This window comes from Lissotriton vulgaris, chromosome 10, assembly GCF_964263255.1.
Source record: "Lissotriton vulgaris chromosome 10, aLisVul1.2, whole genome shotgun sequence".
Lineage (NCBI taxonomy): Eukaryota > Metazoa > Chordata > Amphibia > Caudata > Salamandridae > Lissotriton > Lissotriton vulgaris.
In genome coordinates this window covers 1047198998-1047225069 of record NC_141698.1, presented here as the reverse complement: position 1 = coordinate 1047225069, position 26072 = coordinate 1047198998, and positions in this window count along the sequence as shown.

The following is a 26072-nucleotide window of genomic DNA, read 5'->3' as shown; positions in this document are numbered from 1 at the left end:
TCATGTAATTTATAGAACGCAAACATTAACTCTAAAATGCTTTTACACATTTCTGAGCGCCATTATGTTTGCTTTTTGGGGTCTTCATAAAGCGCTCGCGCTTCAGGGTGCTAACAGAACATACCCACCACACGCATGCCCCGCCTTTTGAATGCGTTGCCATTAAGAATTCTTTTCCACGTCATTAGTCAACACTGTCATCAGCTAGATGAGTTTGAAATATAAGTGAAAAGAGCCTACGAGTGCATATCACCTTTATTCTTTTTCTACATTGCTTACGGTTTGCACCTTTAATTGTTATTTTACACGTTTATTAAATATGTATAAAAGCTAACAATATTCGTTAAAAAAAGGCTCGTGCGTTGCAAATCATTCATTTATTTTAAGGCAATTCTATATTTATATTGTTTCCTGTGCAAAGTTTGTATCAGCATGTTGAATGTAAAGATGGCCGTTACCAGCAGACTGAGGTGTTCGCTGACGCACTTCCTGTGACTCAAGCTGTGTGGCTACTAATCAACCCCCTTGCTTATAAGACATGGGGCGTGCGGCAGGAGTCCTTGTGATGAAGGGATTAAACCGGGGGACGAAGCAGTCCTGAGAGGGCTTTGGAAGGGGGCAGGGTGGCAGAGGGCACTCACACAGGAGAGGGCAGATACACGTTCGAGAGCGGAGGAGGGCAGCAGGCAGAAAGATGCGGACAGGAGGGGTCAACAGCAGCGGCCCCGGGTAACGATATGGTAAACAAGTGAATTAACAGGCAAGCTTCTGTGTTCTGTGACACGGCGGGCAGGGGAGGGGGCGGAGCGGGGAGAGGTGCGACACGGCAGGCAGGGGAGGAGAGTAGGAGGAGGAGGGGGGAGGAGAGTAGGAGGAGGAGGGGGGAGGAGAGTAGGGGAGGCACGGCCTAGCGGCCGTGCAACCAAGAAGTAAGGGGGCGGAGCTGGGGGAGGCTGTGAAAGAGAGAGTGGGCAAGGCAGGCGGCTGGGGGCATGTGCACGCGCTTTTAAGCTCAATGCGCATGCGCATTGAGCTTAAAAGTCACGGGCACTGCAAGGAATCGCCACGATTCCTTGCAAGTTAGTTAAAGAGTGGTTAAGCCCCCATAGTCTCGCAAGCTCGATGCGCATGCGCATCGACAGGCGAGACCTAAAAAACAGCTGAGCTGCTGGAAACTGAAAGCGCTGCTGACTGTCTCCTTTCTAGTGAAGAATTGGCTTGGTAGTTTAGTCTGCCCTGTTCCCATGATGCACTGGGCCAGGGACAGACTGATTTGCATATGGCCAGGTTCTGAGCTGGGATGGTGCAGTGAGATAAATAACGGTGATGGATCAAGCCCTGATCTTTGGACTGGGTAAGAGTGGTCTGCTTAATTCAGACACTCTGTTCATCACCACCCCCTTTTCTGAATCGTTTTTGGCCACTATAGGTGTGGCAGGGTATACTCAGACATGAGTCCCTTTCTCACTGCACCATCAGGATTCAAGCAAGCCGGGCCGAAGACGGCTGAAATGCCAGAAACCGGTCCCCGGTAGCTTGTCTCCTTTCTGGTGAAGAATTGGCTTGGTAGTTTAGTCTGCCCTGTTCCCATGATGCACTGGGCCAGGGACAGACTGATTTGCATATGGCCAGGTTCTGAGCTGGGATGGTGCAGTGAGATAAATAACGGTGATGGATCAAGCCCTGATCTTTGGACTGGGTAAGAGTGGTCTGCTTAATTCAGACACTCTGTTCATCACCACCCCCTTTTCTGAATCGACTGTCTCCAAAGCAGAAATTTAGTGGAAATAATTACTAAAGCAATTAGTCTGGAGCAAGCAAACGCTAATGTTAATACCAGTGCCAGTATCAATGACTCTAATGACTCAAATGCAGGCTTAAACCCTGAAGCAGCACACCAGCAGGGCTCGCCCTCTTTAAAAGATGAATCAGTGATAAAACTCAATCTGGAAGAGACACCGAGGGCAGCTTTAACACCAAATGCTGTAACAAGCGGGTATCCCAGGCAGATAAGTCGGGGTGTGTTGGAGAAGGAGGCTGGTGAAGCGAACCCAGGCAGCACACTATTTGAAGACAATACAGATAAAAAAGACAGCATAGCTAACGAACACTCAGCTGTGGCAGTGGTTATAGATGATACTGCATTATCTACTGCTTCAGCCGATATAGCTGCTACTATTGAGGCTGCCACAGTGCTGGCAACGGCTACAACGGATGATGATACGGAGCATGACTCCCATGTAGTTCATGGAGAGGCTGACCAAGGGAACTCACCTATACTAGTGCAAATGACATCTCCTGTACCAGTGATAAGAAAAAAGAAGAGCCCTAAGGTCAAAATTGGAAAGAGCATAAATAGAAGTCAGAGTAACTCCAGCGTCTTATTTAAATCAATTGTGATAACATTCCGGTTTTAAAAATGATAGTCGAAGTGTATGTATATTAAGATATAATATGTTTATTGATACCGCCGTGCTATGTATTTACTGTTGTTTTTATTTTCCCTGTTTTAGTAAGATAAGAGGTAAATTGTACTTTTATGGTTGTAACAAACCAAATAAAGTTTGTTTTTGACTTGACTTGAACTCCAGTGCCGGGTCTGCTAACAAGAAGAAGAAGGAACAGATTATGGGGCTGTCTGCTAACAGCCCTATGCGGAGATGTGTTCAATCAAAAGGAGGGATAAAAACTGTTATGTCTAGGTGTAGGCGGGACTGATGAACTCACAGATACCGATATCGGTTTTAAAGTCGCCTTTATTGGCTTCAACAGTTTTTTTTCTTCTGGGGATTTGTCTATAATAGGGTAATTCAGCTTTGGGGTCTTTGTCTGTGGTCACCTGTCCTTTTAAAGAGCATCTTCTCTTCTTCCTCCACTCCAGGGTTCCTCCCGAGTCAGCCGCCGGTCCGGAAAGCAATAAAAAAAATAGTTGTTAGATGGGAAAGGACCGCCCCCACCCCCTACTCTGATGCATCCGTATGTAGAAGAAGGGACGTGTAAAGTCTGGCGGTGTTAATAACCGGACTGGTAGTGATGGCTCGTTTTAGGGCATTGAAAGCATTCCACATGGCAGGGGTAGGGGAGTGGTAGGTTCTATTTTTGGACTCCTTTTTCAGGGTGTCTGTTAGAAGGGCTGCTACTTCTGAAAAAGCCGGAATGAATTGGCGATAATAGCAGATTAGACCCAGGAAGGCTCTCATTTCCTTCTTGTTCTGGGGGAAGGGAGTTTCAGCAATCGCTCGTACCTTCTCTATTTGGGGTTCAATGACGCTATGGCCCAGAATATACCCTAGGTATTTCACCTTCTCATAGCCAATGCGCAATATTTTTGAGTTGATGTGTAGGCCTGTGTTGCGGGGCAAGTGGGGCAGAAGGAACTGATGCAGAGGCTGTGGTCTTATGCTTAAGCGATGGCTTTATTTTTATAAACACTTGTCGCTTTCTGCTGGTCAGTCTCTCCCTGGCGAACGTGGCAGGGTCCGTCCTGGTCTGACGTGGGGGATCCAGGCTCTTGCGGTATCTTCATCAAGCCTTATCGACCCAGGTGGCTCCGGAGGTGTTGTTGCCCCAAAAGAAAAGAAAAGAAACCGAGATTTAGGACAAACGTCCTCTTGCTTTTCACCAGGGACCGGGAGTGAGGGAAACCGAGTGCTCCGGTGCTCCGGGGTTTCTAGTGAGGAGAGGATTGGTGCTCGTGCTCGGGAGGAAGGAGTATTTACACTATGTACAAGGAAGTCTGTACACATATGGCAGGGTGTTTTGCTAAGTGGGAGGGTTGTGTCTTCCCACCCTACCCGCTACCTTCCCCCGTACCTGGTCGAGCCACGCTCCTCCCGCGGGAACGTGGCGGGACGACTCATAGGGACGTTGGCCTCCTGGCTTGCCGTCGATGCTCCTCCGTTTCACACACCTATCCTTCGCTTTGTCTTTTTCCTCCGGTCTCACTGCTCTCCACTCCGCTCTCTCGCCTTCCACTCCTTCCACCTCCAGGGAAATGTCGTACGCCGACTTCCTGGTTCCGCTTGTACTTGACGGGTCCTGCGCGATGACGTCACATCGAGGAGGAGTCAGGTTAAAGGAGCAGTGTGTTGTTTCGTCATCCTGCCACCAAGGGGGTCATCCGTCGTGTATCCATTCGTCGTCAGGAGGGGATTGCTGTATAGAGGGTACAGAGGTGGGTGAGAGGGGGATGGTGGACCACCAGTCCTGAAGTTCTTCGGACCCCTCAGTTGTCTGACCCGCCCCGTCACAGCCTGCTTTTTCCAGGGAAGCGAGGACGGTTTGAATATGCTTCATATGGCTCTCCCAGGTTGGACTAAAGATTATGATGTCATCTATATAGGCGGAACTAAATGATTGATGCTCCCGTAGTACCTCGTTCATAAGGCGGTGAAACGTTGCAGGCGCTCCGTGCAGGCCGAAGGGGAGTACGTTGAACTCATAGATCCCGTTGGGTGTCACAAATGCTGTCTTTTTCCTGTCCTCTTCCCTTAATGGCACTTGCCAATAGCCTTTTGTCAAATCTAATGTGCTGATATAGCTGGCTTCTCCAAGTTTTTCTATGAGCTCATCGATGTGGGGTATTGGGTAAGCATTAAAAGAGAAGATATGGTTCAGTGCCCTAAAGTCCATACAAAACCGGGTGCTACCATCGGGTTTAGGAACCAGCACTCTTGGCGATAACCATTCGCTCCTGGATGGTCTGATCACCCCCAGACGCAACATCTCCTGTACCTCTCTATGCACATCCACTCTCTTGGCAGCTGGTATCCGATATGGCTTCTGTTTTACCACAGCCCTCACCGGTGTTTCTATTCGATGCTCCACTACAGTGGTTTTCCCGGGTAGATCGGAGAATAAGGGGGCAAAAGGACGCAGGGTGGTCTGGATATCTTCCTGTTCTTCTTTTCTTAGTTCGTCATTTATCACCAACATCTCCAGAGTCGACGTAGAGGGAGATTTCGTGGGTACGGTGAGGTGAGAGCTCTTGGGTACCGGACCTATCCACTTTTTCAAGGAGTTGATGTGATAAATCTGGTTTTTCTGTGTGGAGAGCTGGATTTTATAGCTCGTTTTTCCCACTGTTCCACTCACTCCGTAGGGTCCCATCCATTCTGATTGGAATTTTTTTTGTACTGGAGGGAAGTAAGACGAGAGCCCAATCCCCCACTTTTAGTCTCCTCCATCGTTTCCCTTTGTCATATATTTTCTTTTGTTTCTCTTGGTTTTTCACCAGGCAGGAGTAGGCCAGTTCTCTTATCTTGGTTAGTTGTTTTTTTAGGGACTGGCTGTATTCCAAGATCGTGCGTTCTTCTCCAGCTTCTTCAGTTTCCCAAGCCTCTATAGTCATTTCAAGAAGTGTTCTTGGTTGTTGGCCATACAATAATTCAAATGAAGAACACCCCAGACTACTTTGGGTTTGTTCCCTGATGACATAAAGGGCCAAGGGTAGAATGCGGTCCCACTCGGTCCAGTTTACTGACAGCATCTTCTTGAGGATGGACTTGAGAGTGCCATTGTAGCGCTCAACAAGTCCGTCTGTTTGCGGGTGGTAGGCTGATGTTTTAATGTGACGGAGGCCAAGCATTTTGCACACTTCCCGCATCAACCGGGAGACGATGGGGGTTCCCTGGTCAGTTAGAATTTCCCACGGGAACCCTACCCAGGAGAATAGTTCGATCAGCTTCTCAGCTATGGCTCGGGAGGTTGTGGCTTTCAGGGGGAAGGCTTCGGGGAACCGGGTGGAGTAATCTACAATGACCAATGCGTACAGGTTACCCCTCCGGGTTCGAGGTAGAGGCCCTATTAAGTCCATCCCCACCCTCTCAAATGGGGTGCCTATGATCGGAAGGGGTTGCAGGGGCCTGGCGGGTGCACTATGTGCATGTCTTTGACAGACCTCACAGGTTTGACAATGGATCTTGATGTCTTTGTAAATTCCAGGCCAATAGAAATGCTTCAATATATTCTGGGTTGTTTTTTCGCTCCCTATATGTCCGGCCAATAAAAGCGTATGTGCATAAAACATGATCTGTTCTCTAAAACATACAGGGATGAGAAGCTGATACAGGTCTCTTTATCCCCTTGCCTGTATAGGAGCCCTTCTTTAATAAGGAAACAGGGAAATCTGGGGTCCGGGGTATCATGTGTCACATGAGCCTGTCCCCAAGCATTAAAAAGTGAGGTTTCATTAGCCTGCGCAAACTTAAAGCTTCAATCAGTGGCCCAGGGTTCAGGGGAAAGTAGAGCTGGCACAGAGGGGGCAGTAGGGGTTTTCATTTGGTTTTGGTGTGCGGTTAATTGGAGGGCGTGCGTAAACAATTCTAGAAAGTTGGGGTTGTCTGTCCCTATTATTATTTCTTCTGGGAGAGTCTCAAGCACCCCCACCTTCATGGTATAGGCCTTTCCCCCAGTCATTTCTAGTGTTATGTGGGCTACGGGATACTCCTTTATATCCCCATAGACACACTTAATATACACCCATGTATTGGGGACTACCTGGTTTGCCTTGACGAATACCCCTTTTATGACAGATTGTTTGCAGCCTGAATCCAGCAGCGCCCTAACCTCTTCCCCATTTACCCTTACGCTCACATGATATGCTCCTCTCAATTCCGCTGAATATAGAACAGTCTTGGAGAGATATCGCACTTCCATGGGTTCCTCCGGCGTCTTTTTTTGAGGGCACAGACGGGTGATGTGGCCCCAGGTTCCACTTCCGAAACATTGTTGCCCCCTGAAGCTGGGTATCTATGGTTTGTTAAGTCGGGCTGGTACAACTCACTGCTCGGTCTGGGTTTCTTGTCTGTTCTCGTTGCTACCCCTTTGGTAGGTTTCTCTGGTTCCCACGGGGGTAAGCATGGTTGAGCTCTCGCAAATGTTACCGCCATCTCTACTGCTTGGTCTGTGGTGAGACCGGGATGCTGCCGCAGCCATTTCTGGGTGTTATATGGTAGTGCCCCCAAGAATTGCTCCAAATAGATTTTGTCCATGATCTATTCCTTGGAGGACACTGTCGGGGTGAGCCATTTGTTAGGCGCCATTTTCAAACAAAAAAACAGAGTCTTTGGGTTTCCCCCTGGTGTTGCTCTCTCTTTCCTAAACCTTACTCGATAAGCCTCTGAATCGAGACCAAGATGGTCTAGGATAATGGTCTTGATAGTGGCGTGGGGGACGTTCCCCGATGCGTTGGCTACCTGATATGCCGCCTGAGCATCAGCAGATAATAGGGGTGCAAGAAAAAATGGCCACTTCTCCAAGGGCACAGCCGCACGCATGGGCAGCCCTCTCAAAGTTCAATAAAAACGCGTAGGGGTCCTCTCTAGGTATGTATTTTTGGAGCGATACTCCCGAGGGATTAGGAGGGTGGCCTTGAGGTTCCCGGTAAGCACTGGTCGGGCCTCTCCTATCAGTTTCTGCAACCCTTCAATTTGTGCGGCAATAGTAGTTTTAAATGTCTCTCTGTCAGCTTGGGCAGAGTTTAACTGTTGCTCGACAGCCCACCCTAACTGCTCTTGTCCTTTCACTAGGTGCTGCAGTATGTCTTCCATCTTTTGGGGACAGATGGATGTTTCTATGCCCGCATTCTCCACCAGTGTAAGTGGGACTGATGAACTCACAGATACCGAAATTGGTTTTAAAGTCGCCTTTATTGGCTTCAACAGTTTTTTTCTTCTGGGGCTTTGTCTACAATAGGGTAATGCAGTTTCGGGGTCTATGTCTGTGGTTGCCTGTCCTTTTAGAGAGGATATTCCCTTCTTCCTCCACTCCAGGGTTCCTCCCGAGTCAGCCGCCGGTCCGGAAAGCAATAAAAAAAATAAAAGATACAAGGACTTGGATTCAGTCTGGGGTTTTGCGCTATTGCTACGAGGGAGGGGGAGTGAGGGAGCACACGGTGCACAAACGATTTCAAGCAGGTGAAATACGAGCAACCGATAACAGCTGTCGCGTGCCGAGAAGTGCTCAGGGAAAAGGTGGTGAGGAGAGTTGTCAGAGTGAGAATTACGGGAGTTTGAATCCCTTCCTCCCTGCCCAACCCGAGACTCGCGCCCGTACCTGGGTGAGCCACGCGTCTCCTGTCGAGTGGCTGGGCGAAGAGTGTAAACGTTGGCCTCCTGGCTCTGCCATCTGTTGCAGGGTCCTGTCTCTTTTGGGGTCCTCAGTCCGACCTTCTTCGGCTCGTTCCACAGTTTCTTCCCTCTCTCCTACTCTCGCTCGCGTAGGGTCTCTTTCCTCCTCCGTTCTTCCTGATTTTGCAGCCTCACCCACCGTGACGTCCCAGGGGGCGGGGTCTTCCGCGAACTCAGCCCAGTTATAGTAACACGGTCCTGATTCCTCTGGCTGTCGGAAGACGGTTGATCCTGCCGTGTTCCAGGTTTCGGGTTGCTGTGAGGGGAGAGGTAAGACCGGCATAGTCCCATCAATACAGTCATTGCTTTCCAATGTCCCGGACTGGATGCCCCCGGGACACTAGGCTATCTGATGTAGGGCTGATTGATAAGGCTACAAATGTCACCAGTGTGTTTGGGGCTAGCAGTACAGAAACAGACCAAGATCTAGAACCCTGCATAACACCTGATAGGAGTGGCGATCCAACTCAAAAGGTATTACTTAAGTTATCTGGTTCATGTGGATCTTTTCAATCATCACACTCGACGAGTCCAGGGGAGGGCTCACAAAGAAGGCGCTCAGAGGGAAATGATGCTCCAATACTCTCCCTGATATTACAAGCCCTAAAAGATCAGAGGGAGGACACGCAAGAGCTCTTTGCCCAGATTAGGGCAGACAATCTTAGTACTCAAGCATCGTTGAAAGAAGTCACAGAGAAAGTAGGGGAAATGACTGGCGAGTTAACAGAGCTGCAGCAGAGAGTGGTCTCTACCGAGGAGGTTACTGCTAAAGTAGTAGATCTAACACAACAGCATGACGGCCAGATAGCAAGTCTTGAACTTAAAGCTGAGGAGTTAGAAAACAGACAGAGGAGGCAAAGTTTAAAATTATTTGGGAATCCTGAAGGGGAAGAGGGCTCAGACGCCAGATCATTTATTGTCCAAGTGATGCAGAAGGCTTTTCCGGATTTGGTGGACTGGGCCTGGGATTGCCAGATTCAGAGGGCTCACAGACTCCCTCTTGTTCAACGCCAAAAGAATGATCGCTATTCTAGGCCGTTCTTAAGGGAAACAACCTTTACAATGCAACTTTTACATCGCACTACCATTACAATGCAGTCATTACATCGCAACCATTACATTGCATGACACTACAATGCACACCATTACAACGCATGTCATTACAACGCATACCATTACAACGCATACCATTACAATGCATAGTACCCTTACACTATCCAACACTTAACCTACTGTTGCACCCCCTGGAGTTAGAATAGTAATTTTTATCCCATCTCTATCCAACACTTACCCTACTGTTGCTCCCCATGGAGTTAGAATAGTAATTTTTACCCCTACACTATCCAACACTTACCCTACTGTTGCACCCCCCCGGAGTTAGAATAGTAATTTTTACCCCTATACTATCCAATACTTACCTTAAATGCAATGTAATGGTATGCGTTGTAATGGTATGCGTTGTAAAGGTAGTATGCGATGTAATGGAATGCGTTGTAAAGGTAGGCTCTTAAAATGTGATGTAGTGTCAAGCGATGTAATGGAATGCGTTGTAAAGGATGTTGCAATGTAAAAAATGCTTTGCAAAGGCATGCGTTGTAAAAGTATGCGTTGTAACGTCATTCAACCGTTCGTAATATATTTTGGAAATTATTTGCTGAGACAAGCAGTTTCTCTAAAAGCGAGCCCTTGTAACCAGGTCACTGCAGGATCTTATTCAATATTCTGTCGTTCTGATTTTTGTAAGGCAACCATGGATAGGAGATGGAGGTTGAGACAATTAATTGACCCCCTAAAAGCCACAGGGGCACAAGCTTTCTTACAGGAGCCAGCCCGCTTAAAGATCGTTAGGAGCGGTCAAATGTTATCTTTTACTTCTGAGCTTGAGGCAAAAGAGGTGTTATTAAAATGGCAGAAAGAGGGGTGGCTAAAAACTGAGAAAGTTTTAGTAGCTCTAATATTAATAGTAAAGATTAAGGGTTCAAATTGGTGAAAGAGGATAAGCTAGCTCCTCTTTGGTTGGGGCTAGTTAATCAAATTATGTTTGATGTACTAAAACACGTAAATTTAGCCCTGTTTTCTTTTTCTTCTTCTTTTCTTTTCTTCTATTTTTTTCACTGTGATTGAATGCAGAAGACTTTGATTATTTTTTAAGGGTTTCTTCAGTCTTACACTTCTTTCCTTTTTCACTTTTCCTTTCCCCCTCAGGCTAGTCAAACTAGGGGGTTGTTACTTCTTGGCGGCCACAGGGGCTGCAGGTTTCCAGTTAGCTGACATAGCACCGGCAGCATTAGGAAGGAGTTGATTCCTCCTTTAGTTTACGGGTGAGGGGTATGGGGGTTTAGAGGGGGGAAGAGAGTGGTGTGTTTAGGTGGGGAAAGTCAACACAATCGTAGGCATAATGGTGGAAAAAAGTAAGTGCATATCAAAAATAGAAAGAATACAAAAAAAATGTAATGGAGGCAAATAACAGAAAAAGCAGGAAGGAACTAACGCTAGGATGGCAGTGATAAAGTGTTTAGCATGGAATGTGGCAGGTCTCAATAGCAAGATCAAGGGACAATTAGTGGCAGAAGAACTTAAACTGTACAATCCCCAGATTGTTATGCTGTCTGATACACATCTTTCTTACAAGGATAGAGGTTATTTGAGACACTTAGGTTATGAAGTGATAGCTAGTTCGGCACAAACTATGTCTATTTGGGGGGTAGCTATTTTGAAGTGCAAACGAGTTGGAGTGGAAATTTGTAGGACACAGTCTGATAATGGTGGCAGATGGGCTATCGCACAAGTGAAAATAGACAGTAAAAAGTATGTGTTTTGTTCACTTTGCGGCCCTAATAGATCATACTATAATAGAGGCAGTGACTCTAGAACTATTAAACTGGGAAGGGGAGCTGTTGGTGATGGGGGATTTTAATTGTCTAATGGACTATGCAGTAGACACTACAAGGAGAGGGGCTTTTCAAAGGATGCGGAAAACACAGGCAGCTATATTGGAGATGGGACGTTTGCTGGTAATCAAGGATGTCTGAGGACCCTATATTCTAGCATAGCAGGTTATATGTACTATTCTACCCCTTACAAGCTTTATTCAAGAATCGACATGGCCTGGGCCTCAGAAAATATTTTATGGTCGAGAAATATGGAAATATGGCTGAGAGTCACATCAGATCATAACCCTATTTTACTCATACTTAAAATTTCACCCAAGCATAAAAGCTCTCGAACTTTTTCTTTTCCCAAATATTTGTTGATAGGTGAAGAGTTTAAAACTCAGACTAGGAAACATCTTAAGGAGTTATTTGAAATTAATATAGGCTCTGCCTCTCCCATAATAGTATGGGACACATTCAAGGCAACAACTAGAGGATTAGTCCAGCAGTCTATTTTGAGGCAAAATAAAGAGCAGAAAACGAAACAGGAAGCAACTATATTGGAAATACGGAAGACAGAAAATTATCATATAGAGGCAGTTATTAGTGGCTATCAAAACCAAGACGAGCAGGGGTACAAATTGGTGGACCATAGATCAGCATTGAAAAAGACATTTAGGGAAAGGAGCATAGTGAAAATAAATAAATACCGTTTTCTCAGTATGAGTCTGGGGAAACGATAGGTAAGATTTTAGCTTTTAGGGTAGCAGATGACAGGGCCAAGACAACTATACAGAAGATTAAGGGGATTGATAATAAATATTATGAACGCCCAAATCAAATATTAGAACAATTTGTGGCTTATTACCAAGAGCTATACACTCCGGATAATTGTCCAAAAGAAGAGGAAATATACGACTATATACAAGATAATTCTGTGCTAGTCATCAAGGCGGAAATAACCAACTCCCTAGCTAGTGATATACCAATGGAAGAGATAAGGATAGCAATTACTTCTCTACCTTCGGGCAAAGCCGCAGGAGATGATACCATTCCTTTGGAATTCTACAAACAATTTATGGAGGAATTATTGATACCACTTAGTCAGGTTATAGGATTTATTGTCGAAAAAGTTAGGGCTCCCGATTAATGGAAAGTAACGCAATTTTTTTTTAAAAAGAACATAATGGCAGAAGAGTGTGGGTCGTATCGGCCGATTTCACTCATAAATGCTGATACAAAGATTTTTGCAAAGATACTCGCGAACCGATTAGCTCCTGTGTTACCAAGTGTAGTGTCGCCCTATCAGCATGGTTTTATCCAAGGGAGAGACACGACTGCACACGTGAACATGGCTATCTCTGCTTTTGATGTAGCAAAAACCCAGTCAACCCTACTCGGTATGATACTATTAGATGCAGAGAAAGCATTTGACCGAGTGGGGTGGGACTTTTTATGGGCCATACTTGATGCTTTTGGCATCAAGGGGCAATATCTCACTTGGATAAACTTTCTATATGATAGTCCCAGTGCTAAGCTAATGTATGCGGGTTTGCAATCAACTGCTTTTCCAAATCTTCGGGGCACCAGGCAACGGTGCCCCCTTTCAGCACTTTTATTTGCTCTCTATATAGAGCCTTTTGTTTTGGTTCTCCAGAACCAGCAGTTAATCCGCCCTTTCATGTTCGGCGATAATTCTCTTAAAGTCATCACATATGTTGACGACATAGCAGTGTTTTAGACAGATCAGCAGGGGGCCATTCAAGTGATTACAGATGAAGCACAAAAATTTGGCTCGCTCTCTGGGTACAAACTGGATGCCAACAAGACTCAGATTTTAGTGAACTATAAATCAACGTCTCCAATACAGGGTGTTTGTTTGACTGCTATGTATCTGAGAGTTAAGATGGCAGCACAGATTGAAAGAATAATTTCTATGAATTATGAGACTTTGTTGAGGGAGATGGCTAAATTACTTAAGAGCTGGCACAGGCGCCCTATTGGTATGATAGGGCGTATAAACGTCATAAAAATGAAGATCCTGTCAACATTTTTGTACCTGTTTAGATCTGTTCCCTGACGATTAACTGTGTCTTTTTTTAAGCGATTAGATGGGATTTTTGGCAGTTTTATTTGAGGGTATAAAAAAGCGAGAAAGGCTTTGGATTTGTTAAAACTTTCCTTTATTTCTCATCAGTTTGGGGAAAGGATCACTTGTCCTGCGTAAACCAAGGTCTGCAGGTTGGTAACTGGGTGTCTCCCAATAAAATGACCCTCATACACGTGTTTTTGATTATCTCTTTCTTTTGGTAGCGGTATATGATGTGTCCCCGCTTCTTTTAACACGTGCGTGCGTAATCCTTGGGTCAATTCTTTTGTGTGCACCCTCCACCAGGAGGCTTTACCTTTAGTTGAGGCAGTAGTGATCGTGGAAAAGTGGTCTGGTGATAAGGGAAGGGGTGAGTTGTTTAAAAATAGTCCGGACAGCCAGTGAACGAAATTTATTAAGTCTGGATTCAGACTATTCTAAAATTAGTAATTCGTGCTGCTGTGGAATCGATTATGGATTCTAGCGCACTTTAGTGGTCTGATAAAATGGTCGACATGTTTCAGCCTTGGTTGACAATTAGTCAGTCGGCTTTCTTCAGGACCAGGGGGTGAAATGGTGAACAATAGTGAGAGAATAGGTAAAATTGTAACCTGATTCTTCAAGTGGTAGGAGGTCGTAATATACCTGTAAAAGGAAAAAAGCACACAACAACAAGTAGGGAGAGAATAGGGGGGAAGAGGGGGGAGAGTGGAAGGAAAAAACACTTAATTATGTACAAAATGTACACATTCAAAATCATTTGATTTTGAAGAAAGAAACTGTAAAATGGCAAAACTTAGTGCAGAATCACGTTCATTTCAGGCGTCAACCCAACCATTCTCATGCTGCAGTAGCGGAGGGTGATTTTGCTATACTGTAGTGCAGTGCCCTTAATTTTAAAATAATGGTGGTCTCCACATTGCTCTTATTTGGTGTTGTGACATGCTTATTTAACAGAGAAGACTTTGAGCTTGGTGTATTCAATTGTGGGGAATATATAGTTATTGTGAAAAAAGTTGTATTTTTCATTGGTCCAAAAAGTCTATGTATCGTTTTTTGTCCATAATGGTAAGAAGACTAATTTTAGAATAGTCCGAATCCAGACTTAATAAATTTCGTTCACTGGCTGTCCGGACTATTTTTAAACAACTCACCACTTCCCTTATCACCAGACCACTTTTCCACGATCACTACTGCCTCAACTAAAGGTAAAGCCTCCTGGTGGAGGGTGCACACAAAAGAATTGACCCAAGGATTACGCACGCACGTGTTAAAAGAAGCGGGGACACATCATATACCGCTACCAAAAGAAAGAGATAATCAAAAACACGTGTATGAGGGTCATTTTATTGGGAGACACCCAGTTACCAACCTGCAGACCTTGGTTTACGCAGGACAAGTAATCCTTTCCCCAAACTGATGAGAAATAATTGAATAGGAGACTGAAAGGGTCCAATCTCTTTCTCCCCCCCCCCCCAAATTGATTATCCAAAACTTTCTTTTAGTCATGGGGGTTTAAACTTTTCGGATTTTAGAATCTACTTCTGATCTGCTTTTTTTGGTCACCTCCGTAGCTTTATACTCTTGGAGAAGAGTACTTATTATCATAAATGTATGCTAGCAGCAGAGAGTAACTTATTTTTGTTTAGAACAAATGACCCAAACTACTATAAAAGGGTAAAATTCAAGACGATTTGCGACTGTATAACAATATGGCGTGCAATCGCTCTTAAGTATGGCCTGACATTTATGAATGGTAAACTGCCTCTCTGGGGCAATCCAGGTTTGCCAAACATCTTTCATGATCTGGCAGGTAACCGTTGGATTAATTATGGGGTAACATGCCTGGGGGATTTATACGATCATGCTGGCTTTATGAATTTTGGGGAAATGCAGGCTATATATAAACTAACGGACAACATGCAGTTCAAATACATACAGATTTGTGACTATTTTGTTCATTGTTTGAAACTGATGAATCTATCTCAGTCAGATATATGGGACTGTCTATATTGCTTCAATGATAAGTCTTTGATTAGCAGAGCATATGAAAGCTTATGTAGCCACAGATTAGAAGATAGCACAAGAATAGCTGCTCGATGGACTAGAGACACAGAGCCACAGATTAGAAGATAGCACAAGAATAGCTGCTCGATGGAGTTAGTGGGACAATACTCTCATCTAAAAATATAACTCAATCACTTAGAAAAATTGTTCGGGTAGTACACTCTTCCAGTTTGCGAATGAAACAGTTTCGCACAATCTGTTTATTATATTACACGCCAGATCGAATTGTAAAATGGTCAACTAGTAACCAGGAAGCACTAGCTAAATCGAAAGGTGCTAAAGTCATTTGTAAATTTAACTCGATTTGGGGTCTATTGCACTGAAATGTATAATGTAACTCTCTCTCTGGTGTTAGGAAATTGTATGTAACTTTATTGCTGTTTGCTTACGTTTTAAATTTGATGTAAAATGCTGGATTATTACGATTATGATTAGGACTAAGATTTAGTTTGTATAAATCTGCTTTATGCTTGCTTCTGTGTTGACAATAACAAAAAAGATTAAAAAAAGAACCTCTCCTAATTCTGTCACTTTAGTTAGTCCTTTTGAACTTTTGAGAGGACGCAAGCCAAGTACTAAACTTATTCTTTGGTGGTTGAAGAAGAATCTTGGTGAAGGCAACGATTTTTCAAAAGTGGATTATAAGATAGTTCGGGAAAGAGTCGAAGCGTACAAACAAAAAGTGAAACCATGAAAAACAAGCATTGGCATAGCCAATAGGTATCGCCTTTGGGACCTGCTGCATAACTAAATACATATAAGTTGCCAAAGGCGAGACCTATCGGCTATGCCAATGCTTGTTGTTACTGGGGGTCGGTTTGCAGTACTGCAATATCGGGATCCAGTAACAAAAGCAGCAGTGCTTTACATTTGCGCCCCTGGGGGCTGGTTCGCCCAAATTTACAGGGCTGCTTTGAGTTCCCATTCCGGCCCTGATATCAGCCCATTTAAAGCACTTTGTGTACGAGTACGAAGAAGAGAGATTCGAGAGAGGGGAAGAGAGAAAGCAGGTGTTGTATTATGAACAATGCATGCCACTGCAAACATTGCTTTCTGCAGGTGCATTTATGAGATTTACGAACTTAAACACAAGCCTTTGCTGTGATTAGCGCAAATGTGCAAAGTACATTTTTCATCAGCTAGTGGAATTTAAAACGCTTCGTAACTGAGAATATAATTAAAAAACAGCAAGACCTCTTTACTGCCATACTCTCAGTATGGAAAACAAGTCATAAAATGTGCACTACCAGGCAACTAGGGGGTTAAATGGGCCCCAGAGGACTGCAAACCTATTTTGCACATGCACACCTTCTTCATGATGTAGCTGCAGATGTGTTTGTCAGGAAGTGGTAAGAAGGGACAGATCTGCACAGAGGGAAAGAAAGGCTTGTTATGCATGTGTGTGTTTGTACGATGTGTGTAGAGTGGAAGAAAAGAGGGAAAAATGTACAGATGAGAAAGGAGATGAGGAGAGAAATATATAGATGATAAGTGTGAGACATGGAAGATGACAGTGAGCCTTTGATGGGGAAAGTGCCGATTTATGGTGGGGCACAGGAGAGGGAGAAAAGAGATATAGGAGAGACAGAGATAAACAGAGAAAGACAAAGAGCGAGACACAATGACAGAAAAAACAGAGAGGGTACGAGCAAGACAACTAAAGAACGAGAATGAGAGAGAGAGAGAGAGAGAGAGAGAGAGAGGGAGGGAGAGAGATGGAAAGAGAGAGAAAGAGAGGGAGGGAGAGAGGGGGGTAGCTGATAGGAAAATCGAAATGCAGCTAGAAGAGATGTGTGGGCGCGTTGAAGAGCTGGAGCCAAAGCTGCTGCTAATATTTTGCCTCCTCTGTTCCCGAGCCCCTCAGCTGGGTCGAGCCCTCCTCGCTGCCTTCAATGCTCTGAATCACTGGATGCGCACTGTGAATTGTTATGCAGATGAATCCATGTAAACATTTACACCGCATTGTGGGATGACCTGCTGGGTCGTCGCCGTAATTCTGTGAACAATTGCTCTTGTTAGCAGAAAATTGAGGCTGGACGCGTCACGACCGCGTAGCAGCGTTCTCCCGGACCCTGTTCCCACCCGGCGACTTCCATTTGTGACACACACCGACAGCTGCTGCGTGGCGAAGTCTGCGGCCCTGTGTGCTCTGCCGAACAGGTGTAGCGACACAGCGTGCGGGTTGAAATAATCAAATGTGGGGGCAGCAGATTAGCAAGTGGGCATTGGGTCCTCGTAGAAAGAAAGAAAATGCTCCCTGACCGCTAGATGGGTAGGAAAATCCAGCAATAAATGGCTACTGCGCGCTGGAGGCCCGAATCACTGATAGCCAGACTCGCTCACGAGAATCTCCTTGTCCTGTTTGAGGCATCTTTGCCTGCCTGATGCTACGTGCAGAGAGGGGGGAAGGGGGTTTCAGTAAGGCAGATTCTGGTCACGGATCTAAGGAGCTCTAGACCTAGAAATCCTGCTCCGTCATTGCTGCTGTCCATTAATCCAACAGATAGCTGGGTCGTTCATCCCAGAGTTCCCTGCTGTTTTCAAGCAGTGATGGGGCTGACGGGTGATTGGAATAAAGACGGGAACTGTTGCTCTTCTCCCACAGATAAAGTGTAACCACCAATGACAGCAAACAAATGAGACGTATTGGCTATGCCAATGCTTGTTTTTTTCTTTGCGCAAGTGTTTCTCGTTGGACACATTTTAACGAATTCATTTTCTTTGGTAGTGAGATGCATCGGTTATACCAATGCACACGTCTTTAACAGTTACAAACATTTGCCACGCTGCTCCAAACCATTACCGGGCTTAGCAATAATCCTTGCTTTCTCATGTTATTCCTTACTGTTGCAACATCCTTCTGCTTGTGTGACCTAGTATACGAAATGCAGGGACGTCTCCTGCCTCCTGCAGTAAAAACGGGAAGTAGTCACACAATCACAGTGATAGATTCCTGGAACCTTCCAGAAGCTTGCGTAATATTGGTGATAATTAAACCTTAATTGATAGAATTCAAGACTTAAATTAATTGAGACAAATAATGACTCTCAAAGGCTGGTATTTATTTGGGAGATACACACTAGCATGAGATGTCTTTCATGTTCTAGCAATACATTCTTTTTTTTTTACTTTAGATTTTCCATAGAAAATCAAAATATGAACGGGTGTATTTAACACTGAACACATGAAGGCTTGTGCATCACTCTGCTGTGTGAAAATGGTAAACAGTGCGAAGCCTGTATTTGGCATAATAACTGTATATTCGGCTTGATTTTGCAGCTCTATAATTGCTACATCCAACTTTAGAATGTGTTGGTCTAGAGATAATGGCAGACCAAACACCCTTTCATATGTTCAAAGCAGACATTTTCTACACTTCATAAAACAGATATCTGCAAACTGAAAATGCCAGCTGGAGCCTTTGAAGGGGCCAAGATGAACAGGAGGCCGAGCGTTATTTACGGGTTCGAGTCTGCACATTACACGACTCTCAAGTGGAGCTGGAACGGGGAAAGTGAAGGGGTGGGAGTAGCAGCGTTTGATGGCAGACTTGACACAGCAGCACAATTGCATGCATTCTTACAAACAGAGTTGGTTTAATCCAAGGCCGGGTTCCCAGGGATCAACACTTCACTCTGGAGCAGACATGAAAGCTGTTTGACTGATATTGCTGGTCAATTGTGAAGAGGAAAAGCGCTCATCCATACTGTGCGAGTCTGTGAAGTTTTGGCAGGGGCCAAAGCAGACACTTTTATTTTTAACTCAGGATCAGCGGCAGCGAGCCCCGGCCTTGCCGTCCTTGGGTGGTCTCCGGCCTGATAGTGGAAACGATTCAGCTCAACTCTTCTTTCTTTGAACTCTTTGCAATTATGCTGCAGAGAAACTGATCTCTTCCAAGGTAACCCAAAGGGCTGTTTGTAGTTTTGTGTGCACAACATGCTTCTTCATTTGTAATATAAATATTCACGTGTTTCCCCTAACTCAATTACTGTATGAAACAGAATACTGTTTAGGCGTATTTTCAAACAACATGGCTTTCCAGTACGGAGGTAAGTTTCTTGCAACAGAAAAAAAACAAGCACAAACACATGTAGGGGGGAGGGGGAGGGGGGCGTCCTCGATAATTGCTGCCAGGTGGTGGCGCACGCGCTCCCGTGAGTGAATCTCCTGACGTGCACGCATTGCCATTGAAGGCAATGGAACGCGTGCACATGCTTGGCTGAAAAGCCAAAGCAACGGGAAAAGGTATTTTTGCCTTGCAGCGCATGCGCGCTGCGAAGGCGAGACCTGAAAAATGGGGTTTTGTAAGTAAATATGATATTGCTATTGGTGATTTAGTAGGTATAAAAAAAGAAGGGGTTGCCAAAGGTCTCCTTGTTTGGTCAGTTCCCAAAAGAGTTATTCAGGTCTTCAAGAATGCTGTCAGAATTGAGGGTGGAAGAGTATGGAATTTGAATAAAGTTTCCCTTTTCAAAGGGATAATGAACCATCCAAATGATTCTGACAGCAATGTGTTTTTAGATGTTGGGCAACACAATGACTTGCGAACCCATGTTTCATGTCCTATTGATGATAACAATTCTGTAGTGCCTCACGCGACACGTCTGAGAGGATTCCTTCACAACGCCGGCAATTTTACTCAGTGACTTAACTGGATATACACAGAGACGGCTTTCAGATCGAGTTAAGCTTTCCTCTTTACAATTTACTCGAACTGTTATAGATTACTATTTTAGTTCGTCAAATAGATTCTCCTTACTGCAGCGCGATTATGCCACGTACTTGTGCGATTAGACTGAGGTTGCGCGCTTACACCGAATACTAGTGCGCAAAGGCAGAAACTCCTCTTCGTTTCATTTACTGTGCCGCGTTACATTCTGTTGGTCATCCGCCTTTATTTTGTTAAGCGCACTTACTTCAGTTCTTCAAAGGTTCAAAGGTTCAAAATAAGCTTTATTCGATATTTTAGACAAATATCATATAAGCATACCTTATTATACATAGTTAAAAACATTTATATAACAAATCATTGAGAATATTTCAGTTTAAAAAGACATACATAATTCCGGGAAAGTTAAAAAGTCTACGTTAAAAAGAAAGATCAAAAACAAAGAGGAGTAAGTACTATCTCCAATTTCAATCTAAAGTTTTCCTAAATTTTATCACTAATTTTAAGAACTGTTCCATTTTGGTTGTCACCTCCTTATCTTCAAGTTCCTGTAGACGTTCAAAAGCAGTTTTACATGTCCTGATATTCCATCTCTTCAGTAAGGGTAGTAATAGTGCTTTTCTCAAAACCCCGTAATAGTTGCAGAAAAGGATAGTGTGAATGTTCGATTGTTGTGCAGTAGTATCACAGGGACAGGGGGAGGTGATCCGTGACCAATCATTGCATTTTGGGAATGTTACATAACGATAAAAAGAGCCCAATCTGAATCTGGTGAGTAACATCCTTGAGTAGCACGGAAAATCTGATGATAGGTATGGTTGGAGCCCCTTGTGAGGTGTCACCCTTTGATAAGCCAGGATGGTATCAGAAAGTTTTTGTTTGTTCCATCTGACTGTTTCCAGGTGGACCATTAAAGTCTTTCTCAGGTGTTTACGCGAGATATTTTCCAGTGAACTTGGATCTGTAAACCACTCTTGATGCCCGATTTCAAAAAAGAAATTTCTCACATAGGTCAGCCAAATAGATTGATTGGAATGTTTGGCCCCTTCCAAATTAAAAATATCCTGTAGCACCTCTCTATTAAAAGCAGTCTCAGGGGTAGTCCAAATTTTGTGCTAGAGAAGGGGGGGTTCAGATTTTATAATATCTGTTATATACGGGATATCCAGCTCAATGTGCATTTTGTATACAGAGGTTGCCTTTGAGGCAGCAAGAAGATACCTTAAGAATTGGTTTTCCAGAGTTTGTATCGGCGAGATGTTTTTGTCTACGCCCCAGAGGCCAGCCCCGTAGATAGCAGTAGATACGCATTTTGCTTTATATATGGTTAGTAGTTGTTTAACCGGTCTGCCCCCTATCTTTCCCGAAAAATCCCGGAGACCTCCAATAGCTCTCAGAAAAGCAAGTTTCCTCTTCTCTATTGCCGCTTTCCAGGATAGCTTTCTATGTAGGCAGATTCCCAAATAAGTAAAGGCCTCCACTGTCTCCAATCTTTGGTCCTCAATAAAGATGGGGCATGGGTTTTTTTTTGTTGCTTTTGTTACATAGCATGGTGTACGTTTTTCCTATGTTCACTTTGAGGCCCCTATCGTTCATAAAAGTCGTGAAAGCTGAAACTGCTTTTTGTAGGCCCATTCTGGTCTGGGATAAAATTGCAGCGTCATCCGCATACAGCAGAATTGGAATCGGTTGACCTCCTATTTTGGGAAAGTCACACTCGATGTTTTTGAGATGCTCGCCGATCGCATTTATATAAAGGGAGAAAAGCAGGGGAGCCAGTATGCACCCCTGTCTAACCCCTCTATTGATGTTAAAACGTGGCGAGCACTCTCCCCTCAGTCCAAATCTCACTCTGGCTCCTGCATCACGATACAATGCCTTAATGAAAAGAAGGATTGATGGATCTATCCCGAAGTGCTTTAAGATGTCCCATAGTTGGTCATGCAGGACGCAGTCGAATGCTGAAGTGAGATCTATGTATGTTATGTACAGACTGCGCCTTTTGGTGTCGATGTATTTTGACTTGATTAGATGTAAATTGAGGACCTGTTCAATTGTACCTCTGCCTGACCGGAAACCATATTGTAGTTTAGAGAGTATATTTTTCTCCTCTATCCAGGTGGATAATCTTTTCAGGATTATGCGTCCGACAATTTTCATTAAGGTGTGGAGGAGGGATATGGGCCTATAGCACGATGGCAAGTGCCTGTCTCCTTTTTTAAAGATTGGTATTACTATAGCCTCTCCCCAGGTTGGCAGGAGATTTGTGGTGTTTATAGAGTTTAGGACAGAGGTCAATAGGGGAGCCCAGAATTCCATCTCTGCCTTATACACATCTGCAGGGATTGCGTCAGGTCCAGGGGCCTTCCCAGGAGGACTTTCTTTGATGGCTGATTCCACCTCCTCAAGTGAAAAAAGGAGAATTTGGCAGGGACTCTCCCGAGATGAATTTATGATTAGTGGATCTGGGTTCAGGTTATTTAAACATGCGGGTTTAGTGTAGAGCTTCTGGAAATGCGCCGCCCACATCTCTCCATTTATTGCCATATCCAGGTTTCTAGTGGGCATTTTTACCCATGGCAAGGGGGAATTGATAAGTCTCCAAAAAGCTGACATGTTCCCCGTCTCCGATGTTTCCACCAATTTCTGCCATGCTTCCTGTTTCAATTCCTTTTTTCTCTCCTTTATGGCTAGGCGATATTGTGTTCTGGCCTGACGTATTTCTAATTGAGGTTTCGGTAGGACACGCAGCAAGTTCTTTAGGGAATTCAATGCCTTCGTACATTTTTGATCAAACCACCCATTTTGAAGAATGGTACCTGTTTTGAACTGTCTCGTCAAGAGTTCTTTCAAGGTGCCCTGAATTTTAATGAAAGCGTTACAGATATCTTCGGGGCTGTCCTTATTAGAAAGACAAATATAAATCTCCTCCCTCCTTTTGTTGACTAGGTTCTTGAGGAGGTTTTTTGGGTTTATTTTATCCCATTTGACACAATATCCGTTTTTGGCTCCCAGCACAATTGGTTGTTCATAAGTAACTTTATGTAACTTCTGGCTCAAAGATGGTTCCGGTAAGTCAATGGTCATGGACAGAGGGTAGTGGTCACTGTGTGGATGGTCGAGGGTGTTCCAATCTCGTATTAACGATGCGTGTGCTTTTGAAAATAATAAGAAGTCTATGATAGTGTTCCTGCCTCTGCCATGAAAGGTTGGTTTGAGGGGGCATGGAGTCTGAAGGAGCTCATTTGCCAAATGTAGGTTAAAAGAAGTCACAAAGGTGTTAAAAAGATCCCCTGCCTTTGTGTGCAAAAAATGGCTAAAGGTGGGAAAACCAGGATCTGAGGCATATGTCACATAAATGTCACAATCATCTCTTGCTGTGTTTGGGCAGATATGGCAGTTTAGATCACCAGCGAAAAGTATTGCACACTCTCCGCCCGAGGTTTCTTTAATCGTTTGCAGGGCTTGGTGTAAAGTATCCATGGCTTTCTCCAATTGGTCTACAGGCAGGTTATTATAAAAGTTGATAATTAGCAATGACAATGACGGGGCGATATCCAATACAATTATCTGGAAGGAATCTCTCAGTAATGTTTTTCTGATCCTCTGACTGACTGCTACACTAATGTAGGTGCATAGACCCCCCTTGTGTCTGCCCTGTTTAGTCACGGCAGCCGGTGAGTGGAATGTCTGAAAGCCTTGAAGGTGGATAGGTGAGATCGCCCAGGTTTCCTGGAAGCACAGGATGGAGTACTGATTTCTCACCTTTAACCAATCCGGTAACATAATTTTTGAAGAAAGTCCTGCTAGATTCCACGAGAGGAACTGCAAATTGCCAGTTTTTTTCCTGTCTGCCTTATTATTCGAGTGTGATTTGGCATTTGTATTAGTGGAGAGACAAGTTTGTCTTTTTTCTTTGCCCCTGTCAATAGTTTTGTCTCTATTTTTTACCCCGTTGACTGTGGGGTTTTTATTTGGACCCTTTTCTGGGTTAACCTGCATATGATAGGGGTGAGCAGTGGTACGCTCAAATCTCCCACTGCCATCATTTACTTGCTTCTCTTGAAAGAGTCATTCTACGTCCTCCATACCGCAGAGTGGCTCAAAGGAGTTATAACAGGGTAAGTTCCAGTTTGCATGGAAGAAAGAGGGGGGTTTGACATAGCCCTGTGGATAGAACTGTGGGGTCGGCGGTTGAAAGAGATCATTTGAAGGGAGACATGTCTGATCTCTTACTCCCTGGCTAAGGTGGTTATTTCTATACTGCGCAAATGAGTGTTTAGGATAGTGAAATTTGTGTGACTTAGAAGACATTAACGCTTCAGGGTAAAAGTAGGCTAAAGGTTTTGGCAGGATTGGTCCCCTATGGAGGCCCGGGAACCAATCTGTAATATGTGAGATGACCCTCGGATCTTTAAAGGTGACAATTACTACATCCCCATCTATGTCTTTGGGACGAATACCAACCCAGTCGGTTCTTCTCACCATTCTTATGTCACCATTTATATGAGGAGGTAGGGGCCTATTTTCCCTAAGCCAAAAAATCACCTTATTTTTTAGGCTGTGATGATTTTCGTATCCTCCTATACCTGATAATGGTGCGACCCCCGTTAGAATGATAACGTTTTGTGATGCAATCGGGGGTAAGTCGACATATCTTTTACCTAGACGTTTATCATGTAGCGCGGCAGGGTTGGTATTTTCCCGGGTGGGAAGGGCGTTGCCCATTTTTGCTGAGGCAATAAGAGAGTTGATTTGTGTCGAGTTTTCCTGGGTGTTAAAAGGCGCTTTTGGAGGGGGAGCTGGATTTTGGGTAGTTACTGACTTCTTTGTAGAGTCTGACGGTTGGGTTTGATTCTGATTTGGCGCCGGAATTTGCTTCATAGGAATCTGGACTTTAGTCGATTTTTCACAACTAGATTTCCCCCCCCCAATTTTCGTAGTAGTGGATTTTACTGTGGTGGTTGTAATTTTTTCTTCCTGTTTGGATTTGTCGCCAGAATTTGACATAGAGTCAGGATTTGCTACTTGGGTTTGGGTCAGGGTCTCCGAGAGAGTGTGCAATTGGGTAGCTATTCTTTTCACTCTCTCGAGTATTGGTGTTAATAATGCCTTCACAAGATGTTCCATGGCATCCACAAAGTCTTTAATTGTGGGGGGGACGCAGGAAATTAATGCTTCACGTGGTGGTTTTGGTATTCCTTCAACAATTTGTAGCAGTTCTTTGGTGAGTATGTCCTTAGCCGAAGTTTGAGTTTTAGGGGTGTTTTTCGTTGGGAGTCTTTTTCGACGTTTTTTGGGTGGGGAACGAATAATAGCCTGATTCTTTTTGGGTTTTTGTTTCATTTGAGACACTTTATCTGTCTTTAATATCACTGGTGAAGGGTGGAACATAGACAACTTTTGTGGGACCTGGGAAGAGGGAATTTCTATTATATCAGGCCCCACAAACTCCGCAATCTTTGGCAGGTTTGGAGTGACCAAGTCTATGAGGTCGGCGGGTGCCGTGGTTGTAACATTAACAATTTTTAAAGGGGATGGTAGCAAAGATCCATTATTTGGCGGGAAGTAGGATTGAAAAACTGAGGGCACGTTATCAGTATTCATTAAATCCTCTACCGTGATTTTTAAGGTGGAATTAAGTGGGCTAGGCTCAGGAGTAGGTGAGGGAACTGGTATGAGAACGATATTTTTAAGTTGCTCTATTGATTGTCTCCTTGCAATGCGCCTCTCTGCCAAGGCCAGGTCTTTATCAATTTCACCATTAACTTTGGAGAAAAATTTGTCCAGGGGGCCAAAGATTGAGCTCCCTTCACTCGTGGGTTGAGCTTCACTTCCTGGTTTTGCCATGATTATATGTCTTTTGGGTGCAGACACAGATTATGGGGGTGGCCCAGCCCGGCCTGTTCCGGCCTTGGAGGGCCGTAGAGGGCCCGCCCTTTGCCCGGGCTTAGCCCCGGGCGTCCCGCTCGCGTCCCGCGACGCTGAGGGCTTCCTGTTTTAAGCAGCCCCTCCCGGCGCGTATGACGCGTCGGGGAACGCGCCGCCGCTGAGCCTGTCGGGATTTGGAGTCCCGAGGCGGCGGCGCGGCTGGTGGCGGTTCTTGGCGTCCTTCCCTCTTCCACTGCAGGCACAGTGTTCACTCAAGGTGTCAGCCGGTAAATGGTTTCTCGTTGTCCTGGAAAAGGGCTCCCCCCGCTCCACCGAGGGCTTCCTGTTTTAAGCAGCCCCTCCCGGCGCGTATG